The sequence below is a fragment of the Rhincodon typus genome, chromosome 5 (genome assembly GCF_021869965.1).
Source record: "Rhincodon typus isolate 14 chromosome 5, sRhiTyp1.1, whole genome shotgun sequence".
Classification (NCBI taxonomy): Eukaryota; Metazoa; Chordata; class Chondrichthyes; order Orectolobiformes; family Rhincodontidae; genus Rhincodon; species Rhincodon typus.
This window is the reverse complement of record NC_063336.1, coordinates 65630684-65647920: the sequence shown is the minus strand read 5'-3', so window position 1 is coordinate 65647920 and position 17237 is coordinate 65630684.

Here is a 17237-nt window from a genome sequence, read left to right as displayed (position 1 = left end):
AGGAGACCTCACTGATCCATATTAGATTCTGAGGGGTTTGACACAGTAGATACTGACAGTTTACCCTGTGGTAGAATTAGGACCAGCAGAATAAGAGATGGACCATTTATAACAAGAGATGAGGAGGATTTTTTTCTGAGGGTATTGAAGCTGTGGAATTCTTTAGTACAGAGGGCTGTCAAGGCGGCATTGTTAAGTGCATTCAAGGCTGAGATAGACAGATTTTTAATCAAGAAGGGAATCAATGATTACAGGGGAAAGGCAGGAAAGTGGAGTGGAGGATTATCAAATCAGCCATGATCACATTGAATGGCAGAGCATACTCAGTAGGCTGAATGGCCTACTTTTGCTCCAACATCTTATAGTCTTACCAGGAAATTAACTCATAAACCAAAAACCCATTGTTCAATTAAATACACCCATAGAATCTGTAAATGTGAATGGGGAAATAAGTTACATCGATAGGAATCACCAAATTACAGGATTTCCATTTTCAGGTGAAACACAGTTGCTTTGGATGACATTGTGACAATGGATTAGTGAATTCAGAGAACCAGTGACTGCAGAAAACCAGTTTGAGGGTAAGGGCTGGACTTTCAAAAAAAGGGAAATTTTCAATCTAGCTCCACATTGCATCACTATCATTGACATGGCACAATTTTCAAAGTCAGCCACCTAGTATCCCACCAAGTGTTCAACACTCAGCTAGTGTCTTCAAGTCCAGGACAGAGATAGGAGTCAAGTTTATGGTTTAATTGCTGTTTTATGGGCAAAGCTCAAAGATGTAGCTGTGTTAAAAAATGGTAATTAAAAAGTACTTAAAGGCTAATGTGAATTAGTTTGCTTGGTTATTTTGAGCCTGTAGGGTTGAGCAAAATTCCCCATCATCCAAAATACTAAACCAAAGCCCTGGATTTTTCAAACTTTTAAAAATAAAGGGGACAGCTGGCCTGAGCTCTGGGAAACAGACACAAATACAGAGATGGCTGGCTGGAACCATTGTTCAGCCTGGAATTCCAACTTATCCCTCCACTGTAAGAGAACAATCAACCAAACCTAACACTGTAGACTGAGACAAACTTTTACACTTTGGGCTACTGACCACAGACAGTAAGGGACCTACACTGATACTGAACATTCACCTTCAATCAAAATCCATTCACACATACTCTTAACTATCGGGAAGCCAACTGACTTCAAAGAGAGCCCTTTCTTTTCAACAACAAGCTTCTGCACAATTAGCTTCCCCACATCCTTCCACTAGGAACTAGCAGTTTCAGAAAAGAGAACCATAGAGGCCAAACAGAGGATCTGAATTGGGAAGTCAAACCAAAAGCATAATCAGAACAAGGACATCTGAGAGGGGGGGATGGCAATGAAGCGCTATCCAAACAAGTGCTTCCAGACAGAAGCCTTTTCCGAACCAACGTAACGACGGCAAGAACCTTAGCAACAGGGAGCACTTTAAAACCACGTTTTCCTTAGAGGTGAACTTAAACTACAGAGACCGTAAAATTTGGAGGGTAAGCATGGAGGGTAAGCCGGGTAATGACAGTGCTTGGTAGGAAGCCTGATTAAAGTTTCTATGATCAAAACTGTCGTTTTAGGTTTTAATAATGTTTAATCTGTGTTTTACTTAATAGTGTATATCATTACTGTCTTCTTTATAATTGATAGTGTCAGTTGCCCTGTTTATTGCATTTACCTTTATTTCCCATATTATACTTACCTTTTTGTATTGTAACTAAATGCTGAGATTCTTTTGCCCTGAAACAGCTGCCTACTGCCTTTTTCATTTCACATTACCTAATTAAGTCCAGTGCCTAGAACTAGGGAACTGGAGGTGATTCGAACAACCTAAAATCAGCAAATTACTGATTGCAAACCAAAACCCTATAAGTCTTAATTTATTTTAAATATCAACAGTTATTGTGGAGTCACATATCGTTCTTGAAGTTAAAGTATCTTGATAAATTTTCCAGAATTCTTGAGTATATCAATTATAACATTTGAAATAATAGTTAATCACTAGGAGGTTACACAACATATTGTAGGTAGGTGCATTAATTGTTCATTAAAGTTGTCTTCTTTCATAAAGATCTATGGAGTTGGCAAGCTTAGAGGGATATATACTTTAAATCAATGTGTTTAGTCATGTTATGAGCAGGTGAGTCTTAAACTTGGGCCTCCTGACTCAGAGTTTATAAGGAAAAGCTGTTATAAAAGATCTGAATACAGGTCATGATCTGTTCATGCACTAAAAAGCCAATTCGAGTTTAAGTTGCCTCTAATCATGCACAATGATTTTATTGGCTAGTGAGGTTTAATAAGAGATAGTAGGAACTGCAGATGCTGGAGAATCTGAGATAACAAGGTGTAGAGCTGGATGAACACAGCAGGCCAAGCAGCATCAGAGGAGCAGGAAAGCTGACGTTTTGGGTCGAGACCCTTTCTTCAGAAATGGGGGAGGGTAAGGGGATTATGAAGAAGGATCTAGACCCGAAACATCAGCTTTCCTGCTCCTCTGATGCTGCTTGGCCTGCTGTGTTCATCCAGCTCTACACCTTGTTATCTGAGGTTTACTAAGACCTGGGTTTTAGTGGTTTAATACACAAGAAAGAAGATTGGATAGACAGAAGTAGAATTTCAAACAACTGAATGGAATAACGGACCTGTGCCCAGTTAAACCAGTTTCATGAACTAAGATCCTATTGTGCCCTGCTTTTATTAAGTATTATTGCTTTTGTATCAGTTATAATAAACTTAAATAACTTCTGTTAAACTTGCGAAGACATATTTGTCCCTGGAATGGGTCTCATAATTAATCAGGAATAGTAAATATTAGATTTGTTTTTTTTTTCAAAATTCAGTCTGTAATTGTAATTGACTTAGGTCATAAAGTTAAAATGCACCCCAAGATCTCATACTGTAGCCGAGTTCGATTGGCTCTTTGCCCAGTTCATGAGAACTGTGACCAAATGTTTCCAAATCCTTTGTCATCCCCATGCTTCTATTTGAAAATCCAAACAGTTGATCCCCAGATTCGTAACAAAGTCTGCATAAGCTCAACAAACAATTAATTAGAGGCATGCATGTTGCTAGCCCTTTTAGCATTATTACTGCATAACTATTTCACAAATTGTTTAACTGAAGTTTTGAACTGCAAAACCTATACAAGTATTGTTACAAAACACAAGGATAAGCAATGTTGTAATGTTATTTCAAGTGCTTTCTGTAACTTTAATCCCCTGAGGGCTGGATGTATCAATTGTTCAGATATTGCTGTGTTATGTTAGGAATGTGCCCTGGAATAATTCTGTGTGGCCCGATTGTCCTATCAATCAATTTCAACAATAATTCGATTCTGCAGTTCCATTTTTGACTTGTTATATACGTATAAGTATCCCCTCTTAAACATGCACAACTGAATATGCATTCAAAGCCAGGAAATAAGACCACTAATAGTATTTAAATAGAGTGTAATCACCAGCAAGTTAGTTGCTGATTGATTGCTCCTGACTGTTGCTCAATTTGTAGAAGTGCTGAGTTTTCAATTGCTGCTTAGTGTGGTTGACAGGAGTGTTAAGGCATGTAGTGAAGGTCTTGGTCCCCACCTCAAAAATTCTGCACAGACACTTGTATCAAGTCATTGGTTTTGTAATTTCTCCTCCTCCTACTGCAAGATGACAGGAAGAATGAGCAAAGAAAATACAGAGGAGAACCCTGCTTAAAGCAGGTGGAGGAGGAAGATCATAAGTGCCTCAGCAGAAGCCCCTATCTACCCAAGATCTTCAGGGACAAATAGCCTTACCTCAATCTTTTCTTTAATTCTCTCCTGGCTGGGTCAGCATTTATTGTTCATCCCTAGTTGCCCTTGAGAAGGTGGTGGGGAGCTGCTTTCTTGAACTACTGCTGTCCATGTGGGGCTGGTAGACACATAATACATTATGGAGGGAATTCCAAGATTTTGAGGCAGCTATTCTGAAGGAACAGCGATATATTTCCATGTCAGGATGGTTTTAAAGGGAATGTGCAGTTGGTGATGTTCCCATGAGTTTGCTTCTCCTCTCCTTCTCGGTGATAGTGGCCATGATTTTGGAAGTTGCTTTCGAAGAAGCCTTGGTGGATTTCTGCAATGCATCTTGTCAATAGTACATACTACTGCTCTTGAGCATTAGCAGTGGAGGGTCTAATGTTTGTGGATGTGGTTCCAATCAAGTAGGTGGCTTTGTCGTTGGTAGTGCCAAGCTTCTCGAATGTTGGAGTTGCACTCATCCAGGCAAGTGGGAAGTATTCCATCACACTCCTGACCAGTGCCTTGGAGATGGTGGACAGGCTTTGGGGAGTTGTGGGAGTTACTTGCTACATTCCCAACCCCTGACCCGCTCTTATAGCCACTGTAATTACAATGGCTTGTCCAGTGGAGTTTCTGGTCAATGGTAACCTCCAGGATGTTGATAATGGGGATTCAATGATTGTAGTGCCATGGATTGCCATGGAGAGATGGATAGATTGTCTCTTGTTAGAGATGGTCATTGCCTAGCATTTGTTACTTATCAGAGCCAGGAACAATATGTTTTCAGTCTGACTTTTTAATGAAGGAGGTATTCATTCAAACTTTCCACTTCTTGTAAGTAGTTCTGAAGCCTACAAGCAGCACAGTGACAGCACTGACAGTGATTGTAATGGTGACCATGGCCCGAAACTTCTGGGCATTGAGATAGTTCCAGGCTGGAGCATGTGACGTCTCTATAGCTTCAAGCTGTCCATCCATTGCTGTATTAGGGAGTTAACTCATGCTCTTTATGCTGTGAGCTGTGAGTGCACGACATTCTCTTTGATCTAAGGGATGCAGCTAAAGTATTCACATGGCTTCTCATTATTATCAGCTGCCTACTTCTGCAGGGTGCCAATGACTGGCAGTTGCTCAATGCCAAGGCCACATTGACACTTTCTTGGGCCACTTTAAATGAGTTCAGGCTGACTACTGTGGGCACTGTCAGCTGGAACATACGGAACGTAGTTCAGCAGTCGTTGATATCTTCAGGCTCCTGTGATAGAAACATAAAAACATAGAAAATAGGAATAGCAATAGGTCATTTAGCCATTCGAGGATAGCAGAGCAGACAATATTATTATGTCAGATGTCAGTACAGGTACTCGATCCTGCTTTCTCCCCGTACCTTTTGATCCCTTTACCCTGAAGAACTATATTTAACTCGTCCTTGAAAACATTCAATGTTTTTGCCTCAACTGCTTTGTGTGGCAGGGAATTCCACATGCTCACCACTCTTTGTTTGAAGAAATTTCTCCTCATAGAGCCATACAGAACAGAAACAGACCCTTCGGTCCAACCAGTCCATGCTGAACATAATCCCAAACTAAACTAGTCCCACCTCCCTGCTCCTGGCCCATATTCCTCCAAACCTTTCCTATTCATGTACTTATTCAAATGTCTTTTGAACATTGTAACTGTACCCACATCTACCACTTCCTCAAGAAGTTCATTCCACATGTGAGCCAAACTCTATGTTAAAAAAAATTGCCCCTCGTATTTTTAAATCTCTCTCCTTTCACCTTAAAAATGTGCCCTCAGGTCTTGAAATTCCCTATCCTAGGGAAAAGACAACTACCGTTAACTCTATCTATAGCTGTCATTATTTCTCAGAAATAAATGGTCTTCCATATATCCTTAGAATGTGACGCCATGTTCTGTATTCCACTGTCATTGGGAACATCCTTCCTGCATTTACCCTGTCTAGTAGTGTTAGAATTTTACAGGTTTTTATGAGCTATCCCCCTCCACATTCTGCTAAACTCCAGTGAGAATATAGTCCTAACTGATCCACTCTCTCCTCATATATTAGTCCTACCATTGCACAATGTTGTGTTAAGGAACTGTCCTCTCTAAACACCAGCAATGTGCTATGGCCTATTTGGGACAGGGTGGAAGACTAATTTCTGTGAGCTTTATCGACAAGGATGTTGGGGTAAAGCATCCCTTTACTAAGACTGTATTCTTTAACAATGTTTTCATGGATTGCCTGAAAATGCAAGTGCATGCACAGAATAACCCTGTGAATCTTCTTGTGCTTTGGCAGCTTGAAGCTGCTGGAGACAACAGCTGCAGCCACCACCCTTTTCCTCACAGTCTGCAGAGATAGAAGCAGCAGAACAAGAGCCATCACATCATAGGGGAGTTCTAGTTAAAACAAGATCAGCAGGCCTACAGCAGCCTGATGGCTCGCTGGTTAGCACTGCTGCCTCACAGCGCCAGGGACCTGCATTCAATTCTAGCCTCGAGCAACTGTCTGTGTGGGTGTCCTCCAGGTGCTCTGGTTTCCTCCCACTGTCCAAAGATGTGTAGGTTGGGTGGAATGGCCATGCTGAATTGCCCATGGTATCCAGGACTGTGCAGGCTTGGTAGATTAGCCATGGGAAATGCAGGATTAAAGGGATAGAGTTGGGTCTGGGTGGTATACTCTTCAGACAGTCGATGTGGACCTGATGGACCAAATGGCCTGTTTCCACACTGTAGGCATTCTAAGAAGCAGCTATCTGCAGATGAATGACAGCCAGTTTTGACAATGACACAGCATGTCCCATCTCAGACCTATGCAGCCGCAAGGCAAGGGCCTGCATCCACATGGACTGGGTGGCAATCCCATCCACTAGCTACAAAAGTAACAGTTACTCTTAATTTCTTTGTCAGAGGTTTCAGGAAGCTACAAGAGACCTCTGTGGCATTTCTTAGTTCTCGACTCAAAAGTGTCTCCAGGATGTCATTGAGCCTACCAGTTCATCTCTTTCTACCCATGATAGAGATGTCAGGGATTATGGTTCTCACTTATTGCAGATTTGGGGTGCAATCAATTGCACCCATGTATGTTGTTCTGATTGCTACATTGAACCAGCAAGGTTTTGGTGGTATTGTCACTGGACTAGTGACACACAGCCCCAGGCTAATGCTCCAAGCACATGCATTTGAAACCCACCTGCAAGTGGTATAATTTGAATCCAAGAAAATATCTGGAATTAAATAACTGGTGTAGTGGCCACCATGAAAATGACCTGGGTTGTAAGAAGAAATCTTGGTCATAATCACCTTTTAAAGAAAGAATTGAGCCATCCTTACCTGATTTGGCCAATATGTGATTCAAGGCCCATAGCAAAATGTGAGACTCTTAACTTCCCTGTGAAGCTGTTTAATACAACTAAGTGGTTTGCTAGACCAGTTCTGACAACAGCTAAGCAACACATCGCTCCGTAGGAGCACAAACATACGGTGCTCCACTCTGTGGAAACTTTTTATTCTTTCACTGGATGTACATTGTCACTGGCAAAGTCTGCGTTTGTTGTTCATCCCTAACTGCCCTTGAACTGAATGGCCATTTCAGAGGGCAATTAAGAGTCCATCACATTGCTGTGGGTCGAGAATCACATGTCAGCCACATGAGGTAAGGATGGCAAATTTCCTTCCCGAAAGGGCATTAGTGAATCTGAATCTTGTTGATGAGAATGGCTTCATGGTTACTGTGGTAGTTTTTCCTAAAAATTCCATGCAAATTACTAGATGGGTTTTATTAACACTGCACTATCACCTCCCTCAATGCCAGCAAGGGATGACCAAGTGAACAATTATTGGCTCTTAAATCTCAGGGTGTGTTATAGAGATATGCACATATAATGGGAGGGAGAAATTAACCATGAAAAAAAAAACTTTCAAACATGTAGGGCAGCAGGATAAAAAGGCATTTAGGACAGGTTTAAGTCAAAAGCCTGAAGTTTTGTGTTTTAAACAGAGGGTGACCAAGTTCCAAGGTGAATTGGTCAGCAAATGTGTTGAATAATTTTAAAACTTTGAGAACTTGTAATAGGAAAACCGTCAGCTTCAGTATTCTGAAAGCATGAGATTATTTGTTCTAAAGGGTCTTGTTGATTTGAGTAATCAGAGATTTTGTAATATAAAACCCCAGCAATGTTTAAGTGCTAAAAGAGAAAGTATTCAAAACTTTACTTTAGAAACTGAAATGCATATTTATTGCAAATAAACTGTTTTGTAATATTTTAATGTATACATCTTAAATATCCAGCTGACGTATTTATTCAGATGTTATATTTTGTAGCAGGGTTTGCCTGTCATTAATTTCACTCAATGCTCTAAAGTCAACAAGAACATCAATCATTTCACCTTGAATTGCTAATTGCTTGAGAAACTCATATATCTTCCTTGTCCTAGAAACATTATTGATCATCCCATTGATGGATTGGTTTTGTGATGCATGTGTGATTGGTTCATAATTTGCGATGATACAGATTAGGAATCTGTAGTCGGACACTGAATCAATCAGAATGCTGGGATCAATAATCATCCATCAAATGAATAAATATCACCTGTCAGATTATCCACTGGCAAGTGATAATTTCTTAGCATTCCTTTTTCATTAAAATAATGATGCATAAATGAAAATGCAATTTCCCAAACAATGCAGTAAAGTCTTCACATTATTTCTGATATAGTACTACAATAAACCAAAGGCACAGTTTCTGAAAATCCACAGGGTGATTTCTGATGTTGTTACATTCCAGAGAAGGCATTTCTGCCAGTTGGTGCAATGCAGCATTGATTCTGTCATCACTCCCAAGGTCGGTACATTTAAATACTCACTGACATGGAAGTACGGGGCAGGATTGTGCTAATGTGTCAGAAATTGGTTCCAGCTACCTTTCAATGTATGCAACTACTGATAAGAGCAACAGTAGACTGGGAACTACAAGTACTGATAACTCCAACAACTTGCATTCAATGACATAGATAGGTTGCCTAAGAATTTCTATGATTTTGTTAAATCATGTTTTTAATTAAAATAAACTGTTAGAGCAGCCAATGTGCAGATCATTGTGAGGAAACAGGACAGAAAATCACGGTCAGGTTCAGGTTCTTCTACTCATTAGGGAGGATGAGCAAATGTCAGACAGCCAACCACTCATCTGGACTCTTCCTGTTGGAGACTTTTCTTGGAATGAGGGAGAGACCGGTATTAAGGGCAACGAAAGTGAGTGGCATGGTTGTTTAGGTGCAAATGGGAAGATGTCCAGAGCGAGTGAGTAGGCAGAGCAGATGGCATGCAGAGTTAGTGGTGTTAGGGGTTGGGTTCAGTGAGAATGAATGAGGGAATTTGTTGCAGGCAATAACGAGAGTGATAGAGCATGAGACTTGGTTGGTGATGGGTACGAGAGCAGACAAAGAGTGAGTGTGAGATATCGGAGAAAATAGTGGCACTTACGCTGGCAGAATGGAGTAGAAGACTGACTTTCTTTCTACAGTGTCGGACGTTCCTCCAGATGACTGAGACTGCACTGGCAGGTGGCAACCTTAGATCTGGCTGTCATCTTCGAGGGAAAAGGGGATGTCCTGTGTCTTCACCATCCCTTCCAAGAAAATCCTCCAGGTCCCTGCCCTCAAAGCCAGTTGCCAATTTTCCTTTCTCTGCCATGTCTGGGATCATGCAGGGGCACTCCAGACTGACAGTGCTTTTCTATTTGAACAATGGCCTTTGAAAAATGGCACCGGTGCCAGGGATGCTGGTCTATTCTGGGATATCCTGGTAGTGGTGAGTTCTTCTGGTTCGGCATGTTGAAGAATGTGGCTAGAACCGGATGAGAGAGGTGAGGTACATAGTTAAAAAGGTGAATTTCATAAGATGCAGCGAGAAAAGTCATAGACCTTGCAGATAGAAACCTGCCATGAAACTCAACGAAACTTACAGTTAGCTAAAAGTACATAGGGTTCAGCTTCATGGGTATTTTCTGATTTTGAAGTCCAGCAATTACAAATGAGACCCAATTTTGAGCTGAGGAGTCCACAGTTGTGCTTCAACAGCATTGTAACAGCATTGTCTCCAAGTAATTTTGTACCACAGGGAATAATGGGGAACGCCGAGAAGAATCAGAGTGAGTTCCTGAAACCTAAGGAAAACCTTGGTTCGATCCCTGGAGAAGAGAAAGGAGTATCGAGATCCTGTAAATTGTAGAATTCTTGGCTGGCAATAATGGCAACTGTCCTGTTGAAGCTTTTGGACTTATAGAAGAAGTGTATGAAATGTGGTATAACAAGCAGCAAGGGTCTTAGCACCAATCCCTTTGGCCACAGGGTTACCATTCTAAAAATAACCCTCCATAGTCACCCTTTGCCTCGTATTTGTCAGCCAATTTTGGATTGAGTTTGTTAACTTGTTTTGGATTCCATGGGCTTTTATCTTTTGGAGCAGCCTTCCATGTCAAACCTTATCAAAGGCCTTACTGAAGTCCATGTAAACCATTTCAACTGCACTGCTCTCATCAATATATCTAGTCATCTTTTCAAAAACCTCAATTGAATTAATCAGACAGGATCTCCCTCTAACAATTCTATGCTGACTATACATGATCAATTCTTGCCTTTCCAAGTATTAATTATTCCTGTCCTTCAGAGTTTTTTCCAAAAATTTCCCTTCCACTGATATCAGTCTAACTAGCCTATCCCTGCTGCCCTTCTTGAACAAAGGAACCACATTAGTTATCCGCCAGTCATCCGGCACTTCACCTCTGGCCGGCAAATATTAAATATCTCTGCTAGGGCCCAACAATTTCCTTCCTTGCCTCCCATAGCAGCATAGGATACACCTCATCAAGCTCTGGAGAGCTGTGCACCTTAATGCCTACTAAAATATCCAACACCTCCTCCTTATTAATTTTAACATGTTCCAGAACCTTGCCATCCAAAGTGATAACCCCAGCTACAATGACTTTCTCCTCTGTGAATATAAATGAGAAGTGTCATTTAAGACCTCACTCACATACAAGGGCCTACTCACAGGTTGTCCCTTTGGCCTCTAATAGACCCCATTTTTTCCCTGGTAATACTCTTACATTTAATAAACACTTATAAAAAGCCTTGGGGCTTTCCTCGATCCTATCTGCCAAAAGTGTTTTGTGGTTCCTCTTTGCATTCCTAATTTCCTTTTTAAACAACATCTCCAGTCTCTCTCCTGGTGAAGGGCCTCCCCTGTTTTAATAGGCTTTACCTGACATATGCTTCCTTCTTTTCTTTTATCAAACTCTCAATATCCATTAATCCCAAGGTTACCCAGGAATTGTTGGCTGTGCCCTTCACTCTACACACTCGCCCTGAGCTCTCATTCTACTACTTTTAAGATACCTACTTCCCAAATATAGACTTATCTGTAAGTAGTTGCTCCCTGTCTATTTTTGCCGAGTCCTGTATAATGATAGTGAAATCAGGCTTTTCTGAATTCAGATACAACTTCTGTAATTTCCTGAGATAACAAGGTGCAGAGCTGGATGAACACAGCAGACCAAGCAGCATCAGAGGAGCAGGAAAGCTGACGTTTTGGGACGAGACCCTTTCTTCAGAAATGGGGGAGGGTAAGGGGATTCTGAAATAAATAGGGAGAGAGGGGGAGGCGGATAGAAGATGGATAGAGGAGAAGATAGATGGAGAGGAGACAGACAGGTCAAAGAGGCGGGGTTGGAGCCAGTAAAGGTGAATGTAGGTGGGGAGTTAGGGAGGGGATAGGTCGTTCCAGGGAGGATGGACAGGTCAAGGAGGCGGGATGAGGTTAGTAGGTAGGAGATGGGGGTGGGGCTTGAGGTGGGAGGAATGGTTAGGGAGGCTGGTTTTGGGATACGGTCAGGGGAGGGGAGATTTTGAAGCTTGTGAAGTCCACATTGATAACCTTGGGCTGCAGGGCTCCCAAGCGAAATATGAGGTGCTGTTCCTGCAGCCTTCGGGTGGCATCATTGTGGTAATGCAGGATGGACATGTCGTCCAAGGAGTGGGAGGGGGTGTTGAAATGGTTCACGACTGGGAGGTGTAGTTGTTTGTTGCGAACCGAGCGTAGGTGATCCACAAAGTGGTCCCCAAGCCTCCGCTTGGTTTCCCCGATGTAGAGGAGGACACAACTCATCCCTCTTCATAAAATCATTGAAAGTTACTGAGTTATGGCCCCTATCCCCAAAGCACTTGTCCACTTGAACCTTCAACCACTTGATCAACTTCATTCCTTAGGATTACGTCTAGCACTATCCCATCTCTAGTAGGACTATCTACATTCTGGCATGAAAACGTCTCCTGTATGCACTTTAAAAATTCCACCCTGTCTAATCCTTTCATGCTAGGGTGATCCCAGTTAATGTTAGCAAAATTGAAGCCCCCTTCAACTAAAACCCTGTTTCTATCACACCTTTCTGTGATTTGCTTACACATCTGCTCCTCTATCTTCTTCTGACTGTAATATAATCCCAGAACAGCAACGTAATTACCCCCTTTTTTTGTTGCCTAAACTCGACACAAATGGCCTCATTTGAAGACCCTTCCAGGATGTCCTCCCTTATTACTGCAGTGATGGTTTCCTTCATCGATACTGCAATGCACCCCCCGCCCCTTCTCCACCCACTACTTCCCCACCAACCATCATGCCTCAAAATCCTACACCCTGGAAAGTTGAACTGCCAGTCCTGTCCTTCTTTCAACCACATCTCAGTGATTACAACAATATCATATTCCCACCTGCTGATCAATACTCTAAGTTCATCTGCCTTACCAGTCAAGCTCCTTGCATTAAAATAGGTACAATTTAGCTTTCCGGACCTTCCATGTACCTTATCCTACCCATGTCTTCTCTGCCTACTGAAATGTCCTGTCATTCCTTCTATATCTGTCTGAACCTTGCTTCCAACTTTACATCTACTCTGAGGAATGGCCACCGGACCCGAAACGCTAACTCTGATTTTTTTCTTCACAGATGCTGCCAGAATTTCTGAGCTTTTCTAGCAACTTTTGTTTTTGTTTACATCTACTCTGTTCCCCATTCCCCTGCAAATTAGTTTAAAACCTCCCCAGCAGCATGAACAATCTTCCAAACAAGGATATTGTACCCATTCCAGTTCAGCTGCAACCCGTCCAACTTGTATAGCACCAACCCACTCCAGAAACTGTCCTAATGATCCAAAAATCTAAAGCTCTCCCTCCTGCACCATCCCTTCAATCATGCATTCATCTGACTTGTCTTCCTATTCCTGTACTCTTTAAATTCCTGTCGCAGGACGTTTTTTTTTCCCATGCTGTTGGTTACCGCCATGTACCATGACAACAACCCTCCCCCTTCAGAATGCCCTGCAGCCACTCTGAGACATTCCCAAGCCTGGCTCCTCTCCTGCTCCACTCTGAATGAGCTGGAACCACTCCTCTCCTTCTCCTGCTCTGACTGATCTCCAGATGAATTTGTGGAATGCCTATGAGATGATTTTCTGGAGCAGCTTGTGGTAGAACCCACTAGGGAACAGGCAGTTCTGGATTTATACAGACATAGAGATGTACAGCACAGAAACAGACCATTTGGTCCAATTTGTCCATGCTGACCTGATATCCTAAATTAATCTAGACTCATTTGCCATATCCCTCTAAACCCTTCCTATTCATATACTCATCCAGGTTCCTTGTGAATGTTATAATTGTGCCAGCCTCCACCTCCCGCTGCGCGAAAAATTTGCCTCTTAGGCCCCTTTTAAATCTTTCCCCTCTCACCTTAAACCTATGGCCTCTAGATTTGGACTCCCCCACCCCAGGGAAAAGTCCTTGCCTAGTCACCCTATCCATGCCCGTCATGATTTTATAAACCTCTATAAGGTCAGCCCGCAGCCTCCGACACTCCAGGGAAAATAGCCCCAGCCTATTCAGCCTCTTCCTATAGGTCAAACCCTCCAACCCTGGCAACATCTTTGTAAAACTTTTCTGAACCCTTTCAAATTTAACAACAGCCTTGCTTTAGCAGGGAGACCAGAATTGCACACATTATTTCAATAGTGGCCTAACCAATGTCCTGTACAGCTGCAACATGACCTACTGGCTGCTATACTCAATGCACAGACTAATAAAGACAAGCATATTAAACGCCTTCTGCACTATCCCATCTACCTGTGACTCCACTTTAAAGGAACTATGAACCTGCACTCCAAGGTCTCTTTGTTCTGCAACACTCCCAAGGATCTTACCTTTAAGTCTATAAATCCTGCCCTGATTGGCCTGTCCAAAATGCAGCATCTCACATTTATCTAAATTAAACTTGACTTGCAAACTCCTTGGCCCATTGGCCCATCTGATCAAGGTCCCATTGTATTCTGAGGTAACCTTCTTTGCTTCCTCTACACCTTCAATTTTGGTGCCATCTGCAAACTTACTAACCATACCTCATATGTTCACAGTTCAGGTGGTTCAAGTACTTCTCAAAACTCCCTGCTGTTCTGAGTTGAGAGGTCAGCAAAAATGTGGTGAGTGAAATTCTTCTCCCCAGTTGATTATCTAAATAAAGGGGTAATGAGGAAAGCTCATGATGCCAATTCAGAGACCCTGTGCAGACTCAGAGGACTGGCTTTCTTCTGGACCAAAATAATCTTCTGTTTCTGTGATTCAGAGACAAATAACAGCACTGAAAATTCTCATAACTCAGGCAGAAAATTTAAAAGAAAGGGAAACCACACCACTAATGGATGAGCAGAAGCTCAGGTCCAAAATCCTTTAATTCATATTTAGGCAGAGACCAGCAAAGTTTGCATGTACAGCTAGAGCTGGTGATGATACTACCTGGCACTAACTTAAAAGGAGCCTGTACGAATCTGGATGAACAGAATATTTGGCTGTCCAAAGCCTTCCATCTGCATTTAGAGGGAGACCAGACAGATTTCCAAACTGATACACAGTTGGTGAGGGAGCTGCCCTGTGTTGAAGGAAAAAAAAGCCTGTTCCCTGAGCAGCAGGTCTGACTAATTTTAACCTTCTTTTTGAATTCAGAAGTGGATAGGACCAGTTCTCAAATACACAATTGGTGTGAAAAATACCTGACCTAATTTAAGACTGCACAGCTTCTAAATGAGCAGCCAATCTGGCTATCCAGACCTGCTTTCCCAATCTGTTGGGAGACCTGGGAAGTTTGCCAGAAGACCAAGAGCTCTGTGTGGAAGTTACTTCACCTAGGAGTAGAATTACAGGTTAGTTCAGCTAAAGACAGCCCAACATCTGTGGGCGACGGTATCTCCAAAGATATAGGACTGAACATGGATGCAAAAAACTCTCCAGAGGCTGACTGTTTGGAAGAGGTGAATAGAAATTAAAAGCTCAGCTGTATGAGAGGACAACACAGAGAAAACAGGCCAAGTTGAACAATGAATTCTTTAAGTTGTCTGCTTCTGGCACTTTCAATCAGCTTGCACTTGCAAAATCCAAGACACAGTGTGTGATACTAGATGCACTTATAGTATTTGATATTACTTCCTCAATAATACTCACTGTGCTAAGAATTTCATTGGAAACCAATTTAAGATTATCAGTCGGGTTTGCAGAGTGATTCACTTGAGAGCACTTGAAACCACATTTATTCACACATAAGGCCCTATTCTTCCCAGGCAAAATAAATACGTTCACATGTTGCACCTCCTTCACTAAGGAAAGGTACTCAGGAGGCAGCCAATCCCTGTTTCTCCTCCATGGCAACGTCCTGACTAACCAGAGTTGACTTGCTTCATTTGAATTTAATCAGTTAACTAACAATTAGGGACATAGAATCATGGAAACTAGAACCAGAAGAAAGCCATTTGGCCCATCGAGCCCAGTTCACCATTCAATATGATCATGGCTCATCCTTTATTTCAAGGCCATACTGTTGTTCTCTCTCCATCATCCTTGATACATTTAGCTTTTAGAAATCTATTCTCTTCTGAAATATATTCGGTGACTTGGCTTACACAACCATCTGTGGTAAAGAATTTCACAGGTTCAACATCCTCTGAGTGAAGATGTTTTTCCTCACCTCAGTCCAAAATGACCTACCACGTTTCCTAAGCCGTGACCCCTTGTTCTGGACACCCCCAGCCAAGCAGTTCCTACTGCATCTCAATGCCAACTATAATCTGTCAAGTATCTATATAAATTATTATGAGAAGAGACTCAGAGGCATGCAGAACATGAACAGGTACTTTAGTTTTCCAATGTCATGCATTCCTTGTGGGTCCAGAGGAGAAAGGGCTGCAGTAACATGTAGTGTAATCATAACTGCACCATACAAACAATGGACAGGGATATTGATCTGACTCTAAAACTGAAAACGAGCCAATTAATTAGAATTAATCTGATCGAATATCTTACATCATCAAGACTTTTAGATTTCTAGGGTAAATTCAATGATCTCACATGAATGGTGAAGCTCAATGAATACAGCTCCTACCCACCATTCCACAAGCCTCTCACGTTGACCAATTATACTATGCTCTCAGCCCTCATCAATCAGCAATCTCTGGAAATAAAGACTTATGGCTAACATTCAAAAGCTTACCTCAATCTCCCATATTTACTATTGTTATGGACCAGACAAGACCCCCCAAAGTATATTATAGAGATAACCTCGACTCTAACACATTTTTTAAAAGGCAAGTTCAAGGCATTGTGTTCCAGATATGATTTGATGGGTCCGCCATTAAGCTTTAATTAGAACACACTTTATTCTTACAACACAATTAAAACACAATGAAAGATTCAATAACTTTTATTGAAATACTAAACAAGATAATGAATTATTTAACCACTAATCATCCATTTTGAGGCAGCATCCCTTAAAATACATACCCTTTGGCAAAAACACAATTCAGCAAAGCAGGTATTATTCTCCAAAAGCCCCAACAGTGTGGAAGCAGACCATACCGACCTTCTAAAGAGCATCCCAACCAGACCCAGACCCTACCCTATCCCCACGGCCAATCCACCTAACGTACACATTTTTGGACTGTAGGAGAAAACCCACAGACATGGGGAGAATGTGGAAACTTCCCACAGACTGTGAGGCAGCAGTGCTAACCACTGAGCCACCATGCTGCTCCTGTGCTATCTCTTCACTTAAACAGCACAGACCTCAAGCCTTTAGCTCCAACAGCCAGCCAAAAACCTACTTAACTGAAAGCAAAACTGAATGTTTTCCTGTGTCTGTGCGAGCCCTGACCATGAGACAACAAGGTGCAGAGCTGGATGAACACAGCAGGCCAAGCAGCATCGTAGGAGCAGAAAGGCTGACGTTTCGGGCCTAGACCCTTCATCAGAAATGGGGGAGGGGAAGGGGGTTCTGAAATAAATAGGGAGAGAGGGGGAGGCGGATAGAAGATGGATAGAGGAGAGGATAGGTGGAGAGGAA